The sequence below is a fragment of the Protopterus annectens genome, chromosome 1.part0 (assembly GCF_019279795.1).
Source record: "Protopterus annectens isolate FY-2018-M chromosome 1.part0, PAN1.0, whole genome shotgun sequence".
NCBI classification, from domain to species: Eukaryota; Metazoa; Chordata; order Ceratodontiformes; family Protopteridae; genus Protopterus; species Protopterus annectens.
The window spans coordinates 903076208-903095241 of record NC_056725.1 but is presented as its reverse complement, the minus strand read 5'-3'; positions in this window follow the sequence as shown (position 1 = coordinate 903095241).

Below are 19034 nucleotides of genomic sequence, written 5' to 3'. Positions count from 1 at the left end.
TCCATTTCTACTTGTACATTATGGATTAATATTGTTAATGGTGCCATATATTACACAGTTAGAGAACTGCTGTCTGCATTACGAAGCTGGGATGTTTGTTATTTTATTAATATTTTGGTTGTGGGGGTGTTCTTAACTTGTGTGAAGTCACTGGGAACATTATCTTTTAAACTATTGTGAGCATGATAGATGCATACATTCATATATACTTGACTTCACAGCAATCCAGTCTGTATAATATAAATTTAATTTTGTCTATTTTCTGTTTCATCCCATAAAGGGATATGACACCCAAGGCATCTGTACCCTACAAGCCACCATTCACTGATGAAAAAAAATGAGACCATTATCCAGGCATTCTTTCACAATGAAACTTTTCTCTTGGGGATAGGTAGAGGTAGCAAATCTGCCTGAGATAAGATATGGCAACAGGTGGTTGATGGCTTCAATGTTGGAAGGCATGAAAGAACTTACTCCCAGATATGACACAGGGCAGGTGACATGATAACCTGTGCCTTCTGTAGGGCAGCTGCAGTTGTCCAGAAACAGGTGGCTACAGGTGTGGTCCTGCAACAGAACCACCATGAATCAAAACCGAGGAGCTCCTGTCCACTATCAGTGATCCAGATAGCTCAGCAGAAGGTTCACACAAAATCATTGATGTCACTGCTAATGTGGATGACAGACCCAGAGTATCTCAAGCAGAACTTTGAGGTATGCACAATAAAAAAATAATTGTGCCTTTGGATATATCTTTATATGTGTATATCTTATATGGCTAATATAGCTAGAGTCAGAGATAAGTGTGAGTCAAGATGACACAGTAATAGAAAGAGAGGAGGATGTTCAGTGAGAGTCAGCCTTCTTTCCTTTCCTTTCCTTTCCTTAAACAAAGAGACATATGTATTGCAGTCTGTGAGACCACCTGCAGGTGGTAACAGCACACGTTGTTATTGTTTTAAGTGTATACATTACAGATTTAGGTCTAAATGAGTGTGATATTTGAATTGCTTTAGCATCTATTATACTTTAACATTCCTTTTGTATAACAAAGTTTTGATAAATTTCATTCCCTATTTCTCTCTTTGTTGCATTTATTGCTTGTTAGTCTAGATGATCCTGACAGTGGCACTGTGGAACACCTACCACCTGCTGTGAGTATCAGTGGCATCTGAAGAAGATGGTGGTAATGAAGAGGCATGGTCTGGGTATTCAGAGGGTCAGTCTGATACTGGGTTGTGGTTCCCATAATCGCCTGCCAATATTTTGGTCATCATCAATATGCCTACATATACTCATGGCATGGAGCCCTCTGCTATAGGGCAAGATGAGGGTGACACAGTTGATCAGGGTTGTGTGAATAGTCTGGTTGCAGAGCTGGGTGAGTCTCCTCATACCCATTATGAGGGTGAAGTGCCACATTGGAGGGCATGCTCGGATGAGGCCTGCTGTCTATCCTCCTCCTGACTCTGGAGAATATTTAGGTGCCAATAGATGTGTGTGTAGGTTCATAATGGAGGCACAGGCATATTCCACCAGGGCCTCAGTAGAGATAGTGGGAGTACTAAACATCATGCATTCTGATGTGCAGAAGTGCCCTGGTCTTACAGGAGGGCAGCTCTGTTATGTGTCTAGACACTGGAACCTTGATTTGAGCAATACAAATACAAGTTCTATGATATTCCTAGTTTGAGTGTTGGCCTCATTGTATACTTGCTTAGTGGGGTTCCATGGGTTTCCCATGGGTGTCATGAGCCAGAGCACAAGTGTATAAACTGCACCCCTCACTAGATGCCCTTGTGGAAAGTCACCCATAACAAACCTTGTGTGTAGCTTACAGGTTTGCCATACGTGTGAGTAATGAAAACTGCCTGGGTAACCTGCACAAACATTGCAGATGATCCCTTGGGCATTACAGACAACCTGACAGTTTATAGAGTGGCATCCTTTTCAGTTGAAATATCTCCTTCCTTGTTCACCAGATATGGCTTTTATTTGTATGTCTGAGTACAGTCTATGGTCCCTAACATTTCAAGTAATTGTGCTATTGTATTATATTCCTGCATGGTTCTTGATCTCTCCTGCATGGTGAGTGGGAAACAGATTTGATCCCTTGCATTTTGTAGCATTGCCTTTAAAAAATGATGTAATATTCTAGCGGCTGATGCCTGTGATGCCCCTACTATATCCCCTGCAGGACTCTGGAAAGTACCAGTAGTTAGTATATGTAATGCTAAACCTATCTTTGTCCACTGGGATGGGTTGTCCATGATTTTCCTGGGGCCTGAGGTGGATGCAGCAGAGGTTGCATAGTTCCTCCAATGTTTCTTGGTACACCCTGTATAGCTCAGCAACTTCTGTATCATGCAGTCCATGATAAATTAAATGGGGTTTAAAAACCCTTCTTCACCTTGCCTGAGGTCTAGCAGCAATAACAACAGGAGCACCTTGATTTAATGCCTCTTGCACATATGGCATAATGCTAGCAGCAGCAATACCTAATGTTTTTTTTTCTAAGTGTAATCGTGTCTGTATTCCAAAGAACTTTGGACTTCATAGAAAAAGTGACACTGAGTACACACAATTGCTTATAAATTTTTGAATAGTTTTGCCATGTTCAGTTGGTTAATTAGCATGTAATTCAGCTCTTTGTGCTGTCTTTAGCATATTCTACTGTTTGCCTTTGTTTTGAGCCTGTACATAATGTGTGGACTTAAACTGTTTCCATCTCTAGCTACCTTAAGTTAAAAACTGAATTTCATATGTAAAACATTTTTTTGATTATTCTGACATTCAAGTTTTTTAAGTTAAATTTGATAAAATGTATATATATTTAAGATGGTTTAAAAAGTTATTTAATGCCATGTATTTATGAACATTTGTTTATAAGTTTGATAAGGTTTTAAATGTCTTATAATTTAAGTTTGCATAATACAGTTCTGACTGTTTTGAATGCTGCTATTAGGGATGTGTATAGAATAAGAAACTTCCCCTGCTGCTAGTAATTTTTATAGAGGATTTTTATTATTGTTTATAAATATGAATATATATATTTTTAAAAACAACTCATCAATTATCTAATTTTTGCAAGTCATGTGACAGAAGTGTATATTTAAACAAGTGGTTTAGTGTGCTTTTTGTATTCTGAAGAAGTCATTTGCTGACAGCTGATGAAAGCGCTTAATAAAGGGTTCCTGGTTTCCTTCTGCAAGCGATATTGCTCTTCCTTACTTTATTTATTCAGTTTAATGTGTAGAGTTGTTTAATGAATTTTAAATAATGAGCTATCATGTTAGTGGAATGCTGTGCTGCCAACACAATAGCAGCACTTAGTGTAGCTGTTAATACTCAAAATAATTTTTTTCATATTGCCATAATTGTCATTGATACCATATATAATATGCAAATGTAATGCATAAAATTTAAATGCAATATTTTATTACATGTTGGAGCAAATTCAATAAACCCTACAGGGTCCACTGAGAACATGTGTGCATCGTGGTGTGACATACACATGATAGTGCACCATTTTGGATTTGGTAAGCAACTCTACATGGCATGTAGAAAAGCGCAAACATGGTAAACACTGTGGTATGCTAATTACAACATAAACAGCTGAATTGTATGCTAATCAACCAATCCAAAATGGAGGAGCTATTCCAAAATACTATAAAGGCAAAACTGTAGATTCAGTGCTGGTTTTCCTTGTGAATTCCAAAACCTATTGGAATGCAGCCACAGAAAGAAGTCTACGCAGAAACAATGCTAGGGGCTGCTGTTGCTGTAATTCATGTGTATGTGCAACAGGCTGAAGTCTATACTGCTGCTGCTGCTAATACACCATGGCCAAGAAGGAAAAGAGTTTTTACAGCCCATTTAATTTATCACAATCTGTATGAGGTGGAAATTGGAGAGTGCTACAGGGTGGATAGAGACACACTACAGGCACTCTGCAACCTTTGTCATCCTGAACCCAAACCAAGGGCACACAAAGAATTTTATTTATTTATTTCCAGTTTGATTACCGGGGAAGTCCACTGGGCCATAACGTACCCATTTTCAGTGGAGGCCCGGGGAGAAAAGCTCCAAAAGCAAAGCAAATTCAATCTAAGTTACATGGTGTAAAAGGTAGTAATAAAATATATACATTTGAAATTACATTACATTGATACAGTTAGTAAAAAAGCAAATACACACAGTATACTTCAAAAAACATCATTCAGGAAGGTAGATAATAGATTTAGTAGTTTCCTTCAAGTAGCAGGTTAAACTGTATGAGAAGAAGGTCTAAGGTTACATGCTATTTACAATATTTACATATGAGGAGAAGAGAGAGAGAGAAAGTACATAGACTGAGAGTAGATTAAGGTTTGATCAAGCTGTGATCGAGAGAAAAAAAGAGAAGAGAGAAAAAAAAGAGAATTAGGATAGAGTAGAGAGAAAGGATATAGAGGGATTCAAGGGGAATTTATTTAAATTTAAGTAGGATGTAAGCAGGTACACTTATGTTTAGTGGACAAGTAAGAGAAAAGTTGGGTTTTGAAGGCTTCAGTGTTAGATGTTTTTCTAAGAGTAGAAGGGAGAGAGTTCCATTTCCTGCCAAGAGAGTAGGAGAGAAGGAGTTGGCCACCAGGGCGATTGGGTTTGTGGATGGTGATTAAATTTTGGTGTTCAGATCTTAGAGATCTGTTTGGGGTGTATGGCGGAAGGATGTTTTCTAGGGCTGGGCATTTATCAGGGTAGAATATTAATTTGTGAGCAGTGGTTAGTTGGAGGTATTCTAGGTAGTTAGGGAGTTCTAGCCAGTTCAGAGTTTGTAGGGAAAGACAATGATGAGAAGAGGTTTTAGATTTGGTAGCAAATTTAGAGATTTTATTATAGCAGATTTCGAGTTTAGTGGAGATGGAAGAAGACAGGTTAGTAAGGAGAGGGGCTCCATATAGTAGAGATGGCAGAAGATAGGTAATTGCTAAGGAATGCCTAGCGGAGTTGGAGTGAAAGCAGTTGTTCTTATAGAGCATACCTAGCTTTTGGTGGGTTTTCTTTATGTTTTGTTGTATGTGGCTATCAAATCTGAGGTGCTCGTCTATAGTGATGCCAAGGAGTTTTGCAGATGGGACCACCTCTATGGGTGACAAGGTTTGGCTTATGATTTTGAATGCTGTTTTATCAAATGTGCAAGCCCTGGAGGGAGCGAAGAGAAGAATTTTAGATTTATTAGAGTTGAGAGATGATTTTGGTGCATCCAGTTCTCTGTAGTGGAAAAAGCTATTTGGGTTTTTGTCAGTAGTTCGGGAATGTTGTAGGCGGTGCAGACTAAGGTAGAATCATCAGCGTATTGGATGACTGTTGTGTCTGGGATGGCAGAGTGAAGGTTATTTATGAAGATGTTGAAAAGCATGGGTCCAAGGATGGATCCCTGGGGAACGCCAGTGGGTGTAGGTAAGAAGGGGGAGGTAGAGTTGTTCCATTTGACAGCTTGGGATCTGTCTGATAAGTAGCTAGAGAACCAGGATAGAGTATCAGGGGAGAGATGAAGGTTTGATAGATGAAAGAGAAGGTGTTTGTGAGAGATGGTGTCGAAGGCTTTAGACAGATCTAGCAGTACAGTGGAAACTAGTAACCCAGAATCCCTGGCTTTATTGACTGTTTCTAAGAAGGATAGTAAGGCAGTAATGGTGCTGTGTCCAGTGCGGAAACCATGTTGGGTGGGTGTTAGGAGGTGGTTATGGGTTAAGAAAGGCATGAGTTGGTGGTGGACGCATTTTTCTAGTATTTTTGATAAAGGTGAGAGTAGGGCAATTGGGCGGAAGTTGGAGATATTTGTGTTTTTGCCTCCTTTATGAAGTGGGAGAATGTAGGCAGATCTCCAAAGCATAGGGACATATGACTCTTTTAGAGATCTGTTAATTAATATGCTGATAGGGAGAGCAATACCTTCGGCAGCACATTTAAGGAAGAGGAGGGGATGTTATCAGGGGCATTAGAGCATGGCTTTAGTTTAGATAAGAGTCTTTTTATGAATATAGTTGATACAGGTTTCAGCTGGAAGCTGGGAGGACAGTTAGAGGGGTTGTTGGGAGCAGAGGAAAGAGAGTTGGATGTATTATTGTTAGGGAAGGATTTAGTAAGATTAGCTATAGATTCTGTAAAGAATTTGTTGAAGAGAGAGCTTAGTTCTGAGTCAGTTTTACTAGGGTCTGGGCAAGGGTTATTCCTGGATCCAGGATGGAGAAGGGAATTAACTGAATTCCAGAACTGTTTGGGGTTCTTATTATGGTTGGACTGTAGTTTAAAGTAGTAGTTTTTTTTGTCCTGGGAGATTAGTTTTTTTGCTAGGTTGCGGAGTTGTGTGTATTGGAGCAGGGAAGTAGGGAGTTTATTTTTCTGGCATAGTTTCCAAGATTTGTCCCTTTGGTGCATGACTTGTTTTGTTTCTTTGGATAGCCAGGGGGCAGAGTTAGATTTGACTCGTTTGTTTCTTGGAGGAGCTAGGGAGTTAAGGGTATTTAGGAAGATAGAGTTAAACTGTTCTACAGCTTTGTCTAGGGGAAGTGTGTTTAGGGTCTGCCAGTTGGTATGTTTAAGAATGTTTGAGAAGATAGTGGGGTTGAAGTTGCTGAGATTACGAGTGCGGATGTAGTGGTGTAGATATTGGGTAGAGTTAGTGGAGCGGTGTATGAAAGTAGGGAGATGGTCACTGAAGGTGTCAGGGATAGTGCCTGAAAGAGTTATTTTGTTTGGATGAGACACAAGGATCCAGTCAATGGTAGATCCTGGGGGATTTATTTTGTTAGGTCTGGTGGTTGAGTGGATTACTTGGGTGAAGTTAAAGAGGTTGATGAATTGGGAGGGGGAGGGAGAGTTGATTTTATTCCAGTCAATATTAACGTCGCCTAGAATGTAGGTTTCAAATTTGATTTTGGTTGAGGCCCAGTAAAGAATATTTTCCAAGGTTGTTATGTTGTCACCTGGAGATATATAAAGGGATATAATGCAGATGTTCTTATGTTTATTTAGTCAAAGGAGACTGGTTGTAAGTTCAGCGTTTTTGAATTCAGGAGTTGGAATTTGTAGAGGGATCAGGGAGAGGAGGTTAGAGTAAATTATTGCAGAGCCTCCACCTTTTTTATTTGATCGGTCAGTTCTGAGGATTTGGAATCCAGGAGGTAAGATTTCAGAGTTGGTGATGTGTGGTTTTAGCCAGGTTTCAGAGATGGCTAAGATGTCAGGTTGGTTGTGGCAAATCCAAGCATGAAGATGGTGGATTTTGTTGAGCATTGATAGAGAAAAGTTTGAGGGGGTTAGGAGAGGAAGTAGTAGAGGAAGTAGGAGGGGGACTATTTGTTGTTCTAGAGGGAGAAAAGGGGATTGGGGAGAAGTTGTTAGTGGTGAGGCAGGGGCCAGGGTTTGGATGAATATCGCCACATAAGACAAGGTCATTACTGGTAGTAACTCTTAGTCTTTTGTGTTTAAGAAGTAGGAGGCTGTTAGAGGGAGGGAGGATTTTCAGAGTGAGAGTTTGTGGTATGGTGAGGCATTTGGGATGGAAAAGGTATAGTGTTTTGGGGGGAAAAAGAGTGGAAGATATGTTGTTGTAATGGGTGAATAGAGAGGGTTGTGAGTGAGTCCAAGGGTTAGTCTGTGTAGGTGTTAGAGAAAAGGGTATTTTGTGAGAGTAGGTAGTAGCAAAATATAGGGGAATGAGAAATACAAATAGTAAAGATGGGACATAGATATTATGAAGTATTTTGGAAGGCATGTTTGGCAGGCAGAGGAGGAAGAGATTGGTATAGTGGAGTTGAGTAGGCAAAGAGAAAAAAAAAGAAAAAAGAAAGAGGATGGGATCTTAGGAAAAGGATTGGGTTGAAAGTATTTGAAGGGGAGAGAAAGGGAAAAATTTGTGTAGAGAAGAGAAACTATAATGGAGGGAAAAGAAAAAAGTGGGAGGGGTAGAAGTAGAAGAACTATGATAGGTTAAATGGTGGAGAGAGGTATAGTGGGGTGGGAGGAGTAAGAGTAGGAGGGGTAATGAGGGTAGGACTCTGATAGGTTAATTAGTATGCATGGGAGGGTGCATGAGAGGTATAAAGGTAGAGGTGCTGGGGGCGAACGGAGTGGGAAGAACCCAGGAGGGCAGGAGAGGAGCAAGAAGCTATCAGTGGAGCAGAGGCTATCAGTGGAGCAGAGGCTGTAAAGGGTAAGTAATAGAGGGGTAAGTAGGACCTAGATAAAGTAGGTGGAGTGGGCTGCAAGGTATTGGGGGGGAGAGTGAGAAACAGAAACGTTGGAACTGTGGAACAAAAGGAGAGAGTTGAAGTCTAGTTTAGTGGAGAATTTCAGAACTGCACTTAGCTCACCAGGGCAAATACTTGGGCTAAAGTAGACTAGGGGGAGAAGGGAGCTAGTGTAACTCAGGGAACTGAAATGAAGAAGAATCAATACTGGCGGAGAGAAAGGTATGTGTACCACTTAGAATTTTAGCTATAGGAGCCTTTCAGAGAGCAACAGGAGACATGCTGGGGCTGTCACAGGCATCACCATCCAGGATCATCCATCAATTCCTGAATGCTATGATTCAACATGCCGGTCACTACATATATGTCCCCCATATACCTTAGGACTGGGCCAAAATATGCAGGAGGTCTACCCTGTACCATGCTATCCTGAAGTACTGGGTGCCATAGACTATACACAAATAGACATCAAAGCACCACCTAGGCAACAGGGAAGGGTCTACACAAATAGAAAGGGCTTCCACTCCATTAAATTCCAAGTCATGTGTAATGCTAAGAGAATCTTCTTGAATGTATTTGCTGGCAACCAGGCAGTTGCCATGACTCACATATCTGGCACAATTCCCAGCTATATGAAATGTTTACTAGGGGTAATATCCCACAGGGTCATTTACTGGGTGATGCAGGTTATGCACTGGAACTGTGGCTGTTGCACATCAGAAATGTATACACGCCAATTGAAGATTGTTATAATGAGGCACACACTCAAACCAAAAATATCATAGAGCATGTGTTTGGGCTGAAGTCAAGGCTGTGGTGCCTAGATATATCTGGGGTAGCTCTGCTGTACAGTCCATGTACATGTATTGAAATTTTCACCATCTGTGTCATGCTTTGCAACATCATCCTGAGAAAACAGCTGCAGCAGGATCAACAAGGAGGAGGGGCAAACATTCTGCCACTACTGGCAAGGTTAGGAGTCAGAGGGGAACCAGCAGCTGCTGTGGGTGTAGGCTGACGTAGGCATGCTCAAGATGCCATTGCATTGGCTAAGAGGCAATGCATAGCACACTCACTCACCACCTAAGAGGCTAATACCTTCATGCTATGCACATATGTACAATAACATTGATGACAGGCAAAGCTCACATTCACCTACCCATGTAATGACTGTGTACTTCTAGCATCAGACAGACTCAGTCTTGAACTAAAACTATAGCAACTGCTGCATTTAAAAGTTAAGTGTTCAACATGGAATATTAAAAAAAATGTGTAATAATACAAATGAGTGTCATATCCTACTTGGTAATGAAAGCAAGTAAGAGGCGGCTGATTATTTACAGCAATGACTTCAACATGTGACAGCAGTGACTTATATGAATACTTGTGTCCTCTATGAAGTAATAGACTTCAGGCATCAATGATTCACACAGTCATACCTTTCAAAAGTACTGATGGTTACCAAATGTCCTTAGTTTGACCTCATATGTTTGTACTGGCAAATCAGTAAAGAGAGAAGCCAGAAATTAATGATATACATTTCAATTTCAGACTTCATATCCCTCAACAAAATCTTAGAAATAGTGATGCAAAAACTGTTTGATTCTATCAACAGGCTAACTTTGCAAGACCAAAATATGTTGTCCCACTTTTTTTAAAGGTTTGGACTAGCTTTTTGCTATAAGAGTGTGGGGGGCATATACGCATTACAAAAACCTGGAATAAAGCAGTAAAATTAGCAAAACAGCATCACAAATACAGATACACTAAGCAATAAGTCATCTATGCACCCTGACCATCACATTCAAAGCCTGTGTATCCCTGAATCCAAAAGATAAAAAAGGATAAGGCACAATTATCATCACTTGCAGAGGGTGTTGTGTGGAGAGTGCAGTAAGCCTAGGCCAACATAAAAGGTAAGTGTGTGTGCGTTGGTAAGAAAGAGAAACAGTCAGACATTTGGATAAAGTATTAAATGGCCACTGCGACAGAATGAGCTTTTAAGCCTCATGAATGAACCATGTTACTATTCTGGGTGTATCTGTATGGGCACTCATGGTGAAACTGGTGTGTGAGTATCTGCAAGAACACAGCCAAGCTAGGTGTTAGTTCTATGTCTTGATATGTTGGACAGTTGTGTGCCATGCACGGTACAGGTGGCAGTTCATTGTTGTTGTACCAAACCATGAGAACTGGCTCTTCCAGTAGTTGCAATGGCACATCCACACCCTCAGTCAGATGCACTGCTGCTACCTGAATGGGACTAATGTCTGCTGGATGTCCTCTCCTCATGAATATGCCCAGGACCACAACCCCATGGCCTGTCATGTCAAGGTGTGGACACCTCAACAACTGATGGAGCAGTGCCACTATAGGAGCACGATCAGGCACAGCTATATCAGATAACATCAGATGATGTGGCTGACCTATGCCCATGTGGATTCCATACCCCTCCCAGCAAACATTCCATCACAAACACCACCCATTCTAATGTGTCATTAATCTGGTTCTATTGAATCAGCAACATGGTGGAGGCAGTCGCGCATGTCAGCCTGTGCCACATCTACACCCTTAAGCATTTCTTTGGAGGCCCTATTGAGACATGCCTGCCCCTCCATGATGGCCCTAAACATATGTTGAGTGGCATGGAAAGATGCACATGGATCAGGTAGAGGATGGAAAGCAGGTCTCCTCCAAGCAACCCTAAAAGCCCTCCTGAGTGGTACCTCATCCACGCTTTAGCTACAAGCACTGAATCTGCAGTAAGCACACTACCCTTATTGAGTGTCACCCTCCACCTGTCCAATATCCCAGGGCTGACTGGAATGGGTTGGCTTAAGCCTACTGGCTGTGTCTTATGGAATAATGGGATGGCTGAATGCCAACCTTAGTGTCAGATTCATCTTCTGCACCCCCCCCAACTGTGCCTGTGTTTGACCACCATCATCATCAGAGTCTGCTGGCATTCTAACATTAGGTCGTAAGAGTCTTACACTTCCACTGCTGGGATAACCAATGATAATAAGCAACAAGCACAGGAAAGAAATTAATAGCTACACTATTGCAGTTCAATATATGCCAACAAACTAACAGTGGTGTCACTATTGCAGACAGTACAGCAATACACACACACATTCCTGACATCCACATCACAAGTACATCATTCACAGAGTCACTGAAGGGGGAGGGTGCATGGATTGGGATGCTTGGGTGCCAGTCCTAGGTGACATAAAACACAAAAGAAGGATAATACACATAAATATCACATAAATAAAAGTTTTCTTTAGATATAACATATAAAAAGTAGTATTTCAATATTACCCATTGAAGAAACAGAAAACAGCCAAGATGTTCAAATATAAAAAAGGATTTATGTGGTTGTGACATATCATAGTCACACACAAAGTAAGACTGGATCCAAAACAAAGGGAGTAACAATAACAAAGCAATCCTATGTACAACACAATTTTGTTTGTGCCAACACAGAAATGGAACTTGGCTCCCCTACCCCCAAAACAACAGGCAAATGACATCTTGCTTCCAAACAAAGGGATAGACATCAGTGAACTGTAATAAGTGCTATCAAAGAAACTGTCCCAACTGTCCCAAAAATATGTGTACACATTTATCACAGAACATTCATTTTTATGCACTTGTCAGTCACCTCTACATGTGGTCAGCACTATCCTAGAGGTGTCTATGAGACATCCTGGAAGGCTAACACCTTTATCAGTTCTAATGCCTTGGACCAGCCCATTCTGACCCCCACTAGAGGAAGCAACTTCCTCGACCTGATTATCACCAACATGGGAGAACTAAGATGCTCTCCTCCAAAAAAAAAAAAGAAGCCAGTCTGATGGTCCCCAGCTATAAGTAAACTCTACAACAGAAGGAAGAAACTGTTGAAGAAAAAAATGAAGTCACAAGACTAGAAAACTTCCCTCATCAGTCTCAACAAAAAGGTGAGATCCCTTATCACATCCTCTAAAGCCAGCTATGAAGGCAAAATTGCGGCTGACACCAAAAACAACCACAAAGCTTTCTATAGCTATATCAAAAACCTCAAAGGCAATACCCAGATTTTCTCTGAGTATTGCACAATGGCACTTTCTATACTGAGCCAACAGATATAGCCAACATACTGGCTGACAGAATCAGTGCCAACTTTACCCCTCTACCCCCCAAGAGCCCTATCACAATACCAGAAGAAAGCCTGGTACTCACCATTTCTGTGGTACAGGTAAAAGCTGCATTATCCAAAGCCAAGGATACAGCGTCCGTGTGACTTGATAATATCCCTAGTTGCATCCTACATAAGCTACAAAACAAACTGGCACCACATCTGTGTGCCCTGTTCAGTCATAGCGTTAACTCAGGCTAGGTCCCTAATGAATGGCACACTGCTACAGTCATCTCTCTCCATAAAGGGAGAGCAAATACAGACCCTGGGATCTATTTCCCCATTAGCCTGATGAGTCTGGTATGCAAAGCTATGGAGCGCATCATCATATACCTGCTTAACAAAGATATAGGCAGTTTCCAAACTCTTGACCCCAAACAGTTTGGCTTTGTCAAGGGGAGATCCTGCCTGCTGAACCTGGTTGACTTCTTCGAGGCAGTCACCAAGGCTGTGGATGAGAGTAAGGCAGGGCATACAGCCTACCTTGACCTGGCCAAGGCCTTTAATATCATTCCCCACTCGGGTATCATTGATAAACTCACCAAACTAGGAATCAATCCCTACATCACTAAATGGGTTGCAAATTGGCTCAAAGACAGGACCCATAGAGTGAAAGTTGAGGATTCCAAGTCAGACTGTCAACCAGTCACGAGTGGAGTCACACAGGGCTCAGTCCTGGGCCCTCTCCTGTTTGGCATCTACATCTCAGAAGTCCAGGCCAACACAGAAGGACTCTGGATGACCAAGTTTGCTGATGACTGCAAGCTGGAAGTGATTATCAACTCCCCAAGTGATGTAGACATCCTACAAAAGGACCTGTCTGAGACCAATAACTGGTGCTGGAACCATGATCTGAAGTTTAATGCCAAAAAGTGCATTATCATCCCCTTTGGAATAAACTCAGTTCCCATGAATTACCGCATTGATGGGAACCCACTGAACAGTGAAGGGGCCATAAGAGATCTAGGCAACCAGGTCGACAAACACCTCCCCTTCGACCACCACATTGCCACTGTGGTCAGAAAGTCTTTTTACGTGGCACATCTTATAACCAAAAGTTTTGCATCTACTAAGAAAGAGGTAATCATCCCTCTCTACTCATCCCTCATTAGACCGGTCATCAAATATAATGCCCTGTTTGGCATGTACCTGACCAGACACCTACAACAGCTAGAGAGGCCACAAAAGTCCCAAGCCTTAAACACATGTCCTACATGGACAGACTCAAGAAACTTTAGCTGTTCTCAGTCTTTTATCATCTACTTAGAGGTGATCACTGCTTGACTTACAAAGCCATGTCTGACCTAGCCCTACTAGAAATGCTACACCTAAAGAAATTCCAATCCCCCCATGCCACATGATCCAGAGATCACAGCCTCATTACCCCAACTAACAGAACATGCTGAAGGAACAGGTTCATATCCCAAAGACTGCCCATAATCTGGAATAAGCTTTCCATTCATGTCAAGCAGAGCACCTCGCTAGCCCTCTTCAAGAGAAACCTTGATGAGTTAATGGGTAACAGAAAGTTCACCCCAGGGATCACTCTAGTTGTTCTACTGGATAAAACCACTGTGAATTAACATCGGGTGGCACGGTGCCTGGGCAATGTCTTTGGGCTAGGCTTGTAAAGCCTCCAGGGTCTTTAGCCTAGTACACACCTATGAACCTATGAACCTGTGTCATTGACAATATAGGGCATTTACATTTTACTGAAATAACAATAGAAGAGTGTAAAGAGAAACAGTTGCGACATTAACACTTATGATGAAAGTTAATAAGGGTGTGCATCTGAAAAAGTAAAATGCCCTGACAAAAATGCCTATATCATCAGTAAACTTCTAACAAGTGCATACAGATAAAAGTAGCATTTGCGAATGCACCTATATAAATATTTTTTTCTAATTGACATCTGACCATATCTAGTATAATTGAAAAATGGAATCATACATTATCAAGATCAGTAGTCTTCTGTACAGGTAAATCCAAAGTAATAGCAATCTTCTTTTGTTTTATCCACATAGACAAGTCTTGTCACCTTCAGGTTCCTTATATTTAATCTGGTCAGACAAATAGAATCACATGCAACACAAATAAGTAAACAAAAAAGCAGTGAAGCCCTTCACTTTCTAGACTCTATGTCTCCATGTAGATTGGCATCGCACACTAATGCTAAGCAACACTGAATGGCTCATTAGTGGTGCAGTTATCTCTGCGTAATTTCACATAAACATGTTGCGCTAAGGTAACACACAACACACAGTGAGTGTAGTATAAGGAATTATTTAATTGCATTATCGATATTTATTTAAAACTATTAAATACACCTGGATTCAAGTCCTATATCATCTGGGTCCCAAATGAAATGTGTCAAAGTATTTTTACCTACTGCCACAGTGTCAGCTAATCAGTAGGTGTGTTTCATACACTCAACACTAAGAATTATCATAATTGCAGCACTGAGGCACTCTCTTGCTTGCCACTTAACCACACACAAACAGGGAAGGGAGTAGAAATGTGTATCTCACATGCGCAAACACTTTGCTATTCATCTCGTAAACCAGCTGCTCAGCGATGCACTGTGCAAAGCGAACAATAGCATGCACTGCTTATGTTTACTGTCCATTTTAGTCTTCATCCCATGAAAGTACATGTAAAAACACAAACAAAGAGAAGGCACTTTTTAAGAAAAGAACACATATTTACACTGCAGCAATCTATTACCTCCATCCATGCACTTCAAACTCGAGATCTCAGTAGTTGTTTAGAAATATATCAACTACACTACAGAAATAAATAAAAAATACTTTCTTATATACCATGTACAGCTTTGTAATGACAATACACATTCAGAGTTTCCAGTAATTGTGGTAAAGTGGACATCTGTTTGCACATTGAAAACACAACAGCAAATACTACACATTACACACTCATCAATTTAGGGTAACATGCAGAACTTTAATATCTTGGGAGTTGGACATGGCTAGCTACCCCTTTCGCACTGGCATCCCAACATCCAATCACAAACAAAGTGCAAGGCACCTAAAACCACTAGTAAATCCAACCAAGGAGTGCCAAAGACCAAGATATTGCCAAGTGTTCCACTCAATAAAATTTATTGCAAAATCCAACGTGTCAGTAAAAAATTTTTTACTGACACGTTGGATTTTGCAATAAATTTTATTGAGTGGAACACTTGGCAATCTCTTGGTCTTTGGCACTCCTTGGTAGGATCCCAACATCCAATGCTGATATCATCCACTATAAATTGTCCTGCAGCCTTGTAATAGACTTGTGCAGTGGTGCTTGCATAAAGTACTGAGTTCTCTGATCTGTGTACTTAGGTAGGGTTTCCATGCTCACTGCAATCAAATGGTGTGTATGTGTGTGCGTGTGTGTGTCTGTCTAGTCAGAACAGCAGAAAAGTGTATCCTGCAGTTACCACTTCAATCCAATGAAGTACCAATATTTTGACAGCTGGACATGCCTACACATCCATTTCCTACAGACCTCCCAACATCTTCTCCCCAACATCCAATGCTGATGTCATCCAGAATAAATTGTCCTGCAGTCTTGTAAAAGACTGTGTTGCTTGTATTAAATACAGAGGTCTGTAGTCAGTGTAGTTAGATAGGTAGGGGTGCTCTTCTCACTGCTGTCAATGTGTGTGTGTGTGTATGTGTGTGTGTGTGTGTGTGTGTGTGTGTGTGTGTGTGCGTGTGTGCATGTGTGCATGTGTGCGTGTGTGTGTGTGTGTGTGTGTGTGTGTGTGTGTGTGTGTGTGTGTGTGTGTGTTTCTGTCCTTGCTTAACATTAGACAGAGTATTTTACACCAGCATGTGGTACACTGCTATTCCCATCTTCTCCTCACCAAACACTGCTGATGTTATCACCTATAAAATGTTGTCTGATTCTACAAGTCAGACTTCTGCTGTGATATTAGAATAATAGAGACAGTGTCAACACACACCAAATATTGCTGCCAAAGCCATGAAGACACATGAGATGAAACAAAAACATGGGGGTGTTTCTTACATTATGAAAATGCAGCACCCAATGATAATGTACACATCGCACCCCTATGAGCAGACTAAGTGGTATGTGACCTTGTCCTGGGGTAGATAGTATGTGGGATGTCCACCAGTATGTGCCCATCATGGTGACTACTCCCTTGTATGTAACATAACTCCTGAGTATGTGCAGGACATCCATATGATAGGCCACATACTTCCATAGTTCACAGCCTTCATCACACCAATAACTGAGTACAATGTACCCTTTTTCATGTACCTTCCTACACATTTTCCAAGAATGCGTAACTCAAGTGTATCCACCTTTTCCACAGTGAGTTCCCACACATCTTATTGGCCATACCTATATTTTTTCCATAAACATTATTGTCTGATGGTATGGACCCCCTCATCAAGGTCATATAACAGATTCATGGGTGATACCTGTTCAGGTGATGCACACAGTACATACTTAGCTGTTTGGCAACATTGATGGCATGGGTTACATTTGTGACAGTGTAGATTGTGACATATATTTGCCATGCACACCTGTCAACTAGCCTGGATTGATAATAATGTCACATACAGGTATAGCAGTGTCCCTCCTAACACATCCAGCAGATGTTACAATGTCAGTACTGTGTGCTTGATTACTCTCATAGATTGTGACATCTCATAATAATCGTGCCAGTGTGTTTATGCAGAGCCATCTATGATCCCTCACAGTCTCTTATGGTTATGTCATAGGTATGAGATTACCGGTGCTATTATTCTGCTATTGACCATGATTGTGCATGGTTCTGTTTACTGTTGTCCATGAGCCTATAACTATGTGTCCCTCTTGTTGTACACCTATTCTGACATTTCAGTCATATTCAGACAAGTCATTTTGCACAGTTTCACAATATGCAGCTAACCTCTATTGTATATAACATACCTGATAGAGGTCCTCAATATGGTACACATCAGGATGCTTATATGACAAAGACATCTTCTCTGTTGTTATGTCATCTTGTGTGACAGTCATGTAATATATATTTTCACTCTGCAATCTGTACTATATCATGCCATAGTGTTCCTGTTACAATTGTCTTCATTTACATGTCCCCATCTGCTGTACGTTAAGATGTTTCACCTGTCCTCTTTCCCTGTGTTCATTCCTACAATTCATCTGTGTGCTCTTAATCTATACACACCCTTCCCATGACTGTTTATTTTAAATGGCAGTCCATGCACAGTTACAGATCATGCATAACACTTTGTACAGAATGCCATAAATGGGACTCCACAATACTCTGCACTGCATACACTGTCCTGTAAAGCATTTGGACCATTTGGACAAAATGTAAATGAATGCTTTGTTTCACATCATGTAATACTTTTATGCATTCTTTATTATCCATTGGGCCCATGTCTTTGCTATAGAGGGTCAAATGACCGATACACATACCAGATTAGCTGAAATAACTAACTAACTAAATAAATAAATAAATAAATAAATACATAAATATAGCCTTATCTACTGCTTCAGAATTTTCTGATAAAACAGCAGGTGCAAAGACTGCATACATGCAGATTTGAGAGGAATGGAAAAGTTCCTATTCTAGATGGATTGTAGCTTTAAGCATGTCTTCAGAATGTTTTTTAAATATCTGAAATAGCTTATCTTTTGCAATTTCTAAAGCCTTTGAGTTTCATGTGCTGAATTTTCATAATGTACTGTTGCATGGATTTTAACATGTAACTGCTAATTTTCTTCAAGGTTTTGTGGTCACAATACTTAAGACCATAACTAGCAGTAGGGTGTTCTCTCTTACTAAAATATTTAAGCAATAACCAATGCCTGGGTGTGGGTAAGGCTGGATTTACCCACGGTTGGTGTGGTTTGGTCACAAGGGTGAAGCCTGAGTGGCCAAACACAGACAACCGTCGGTAAACCCAGCATTACCCACACCCAGAAGTGGGTTATTGCTATTATACAATGACATTATTTAAGAAAAAAAATACTTAATTAATTTTCTTAAATAATGACATTGTATAATGCTTCCATGCTGCCCTTCCGCAGCTGTCTGGTATTCTGTGGCAGTTCTGATGTATTGCGCATGTGTATGCTACGCAGTACATCAGAGCTGTGTGTAGAAGCAATGGAGAAAGCTTTATAGATCTTCCTTTAGCCGTTGCTTTTTTTAAAGCTGCCTCACTATGTTGAACTCCTTTAACATAGCGAGACACTTTCTAAAAAGCAACGGAGATCTTGCTTTCTCCGTTGCTGTAACAAAAAAAAAAAAAATAAAGACTTATACTAACGGAAAAAGTCCGTGCGTCCGGACCTTTTTCCATTAGTATAAGTCTGATTTACAACATGCATGCTGGCCAATCAGCATGCACGTTTTGGAATATTAATGGGAATGGTCGTTGTATAATTATGATTTTTTTCATCTGAAGATGCTTCATGTTTTTTATTTCATGTTGTCCTGACACTTTTTAGTTCAGCTATAAGAAATAATAAGTAAGGAGTAATAATTAATTAATTATTCATTTACATTTAGAAAACAGAAAACAAAAACTTTTACAGGATTAACTATAATTCTCCTTTGAACAAAGCAA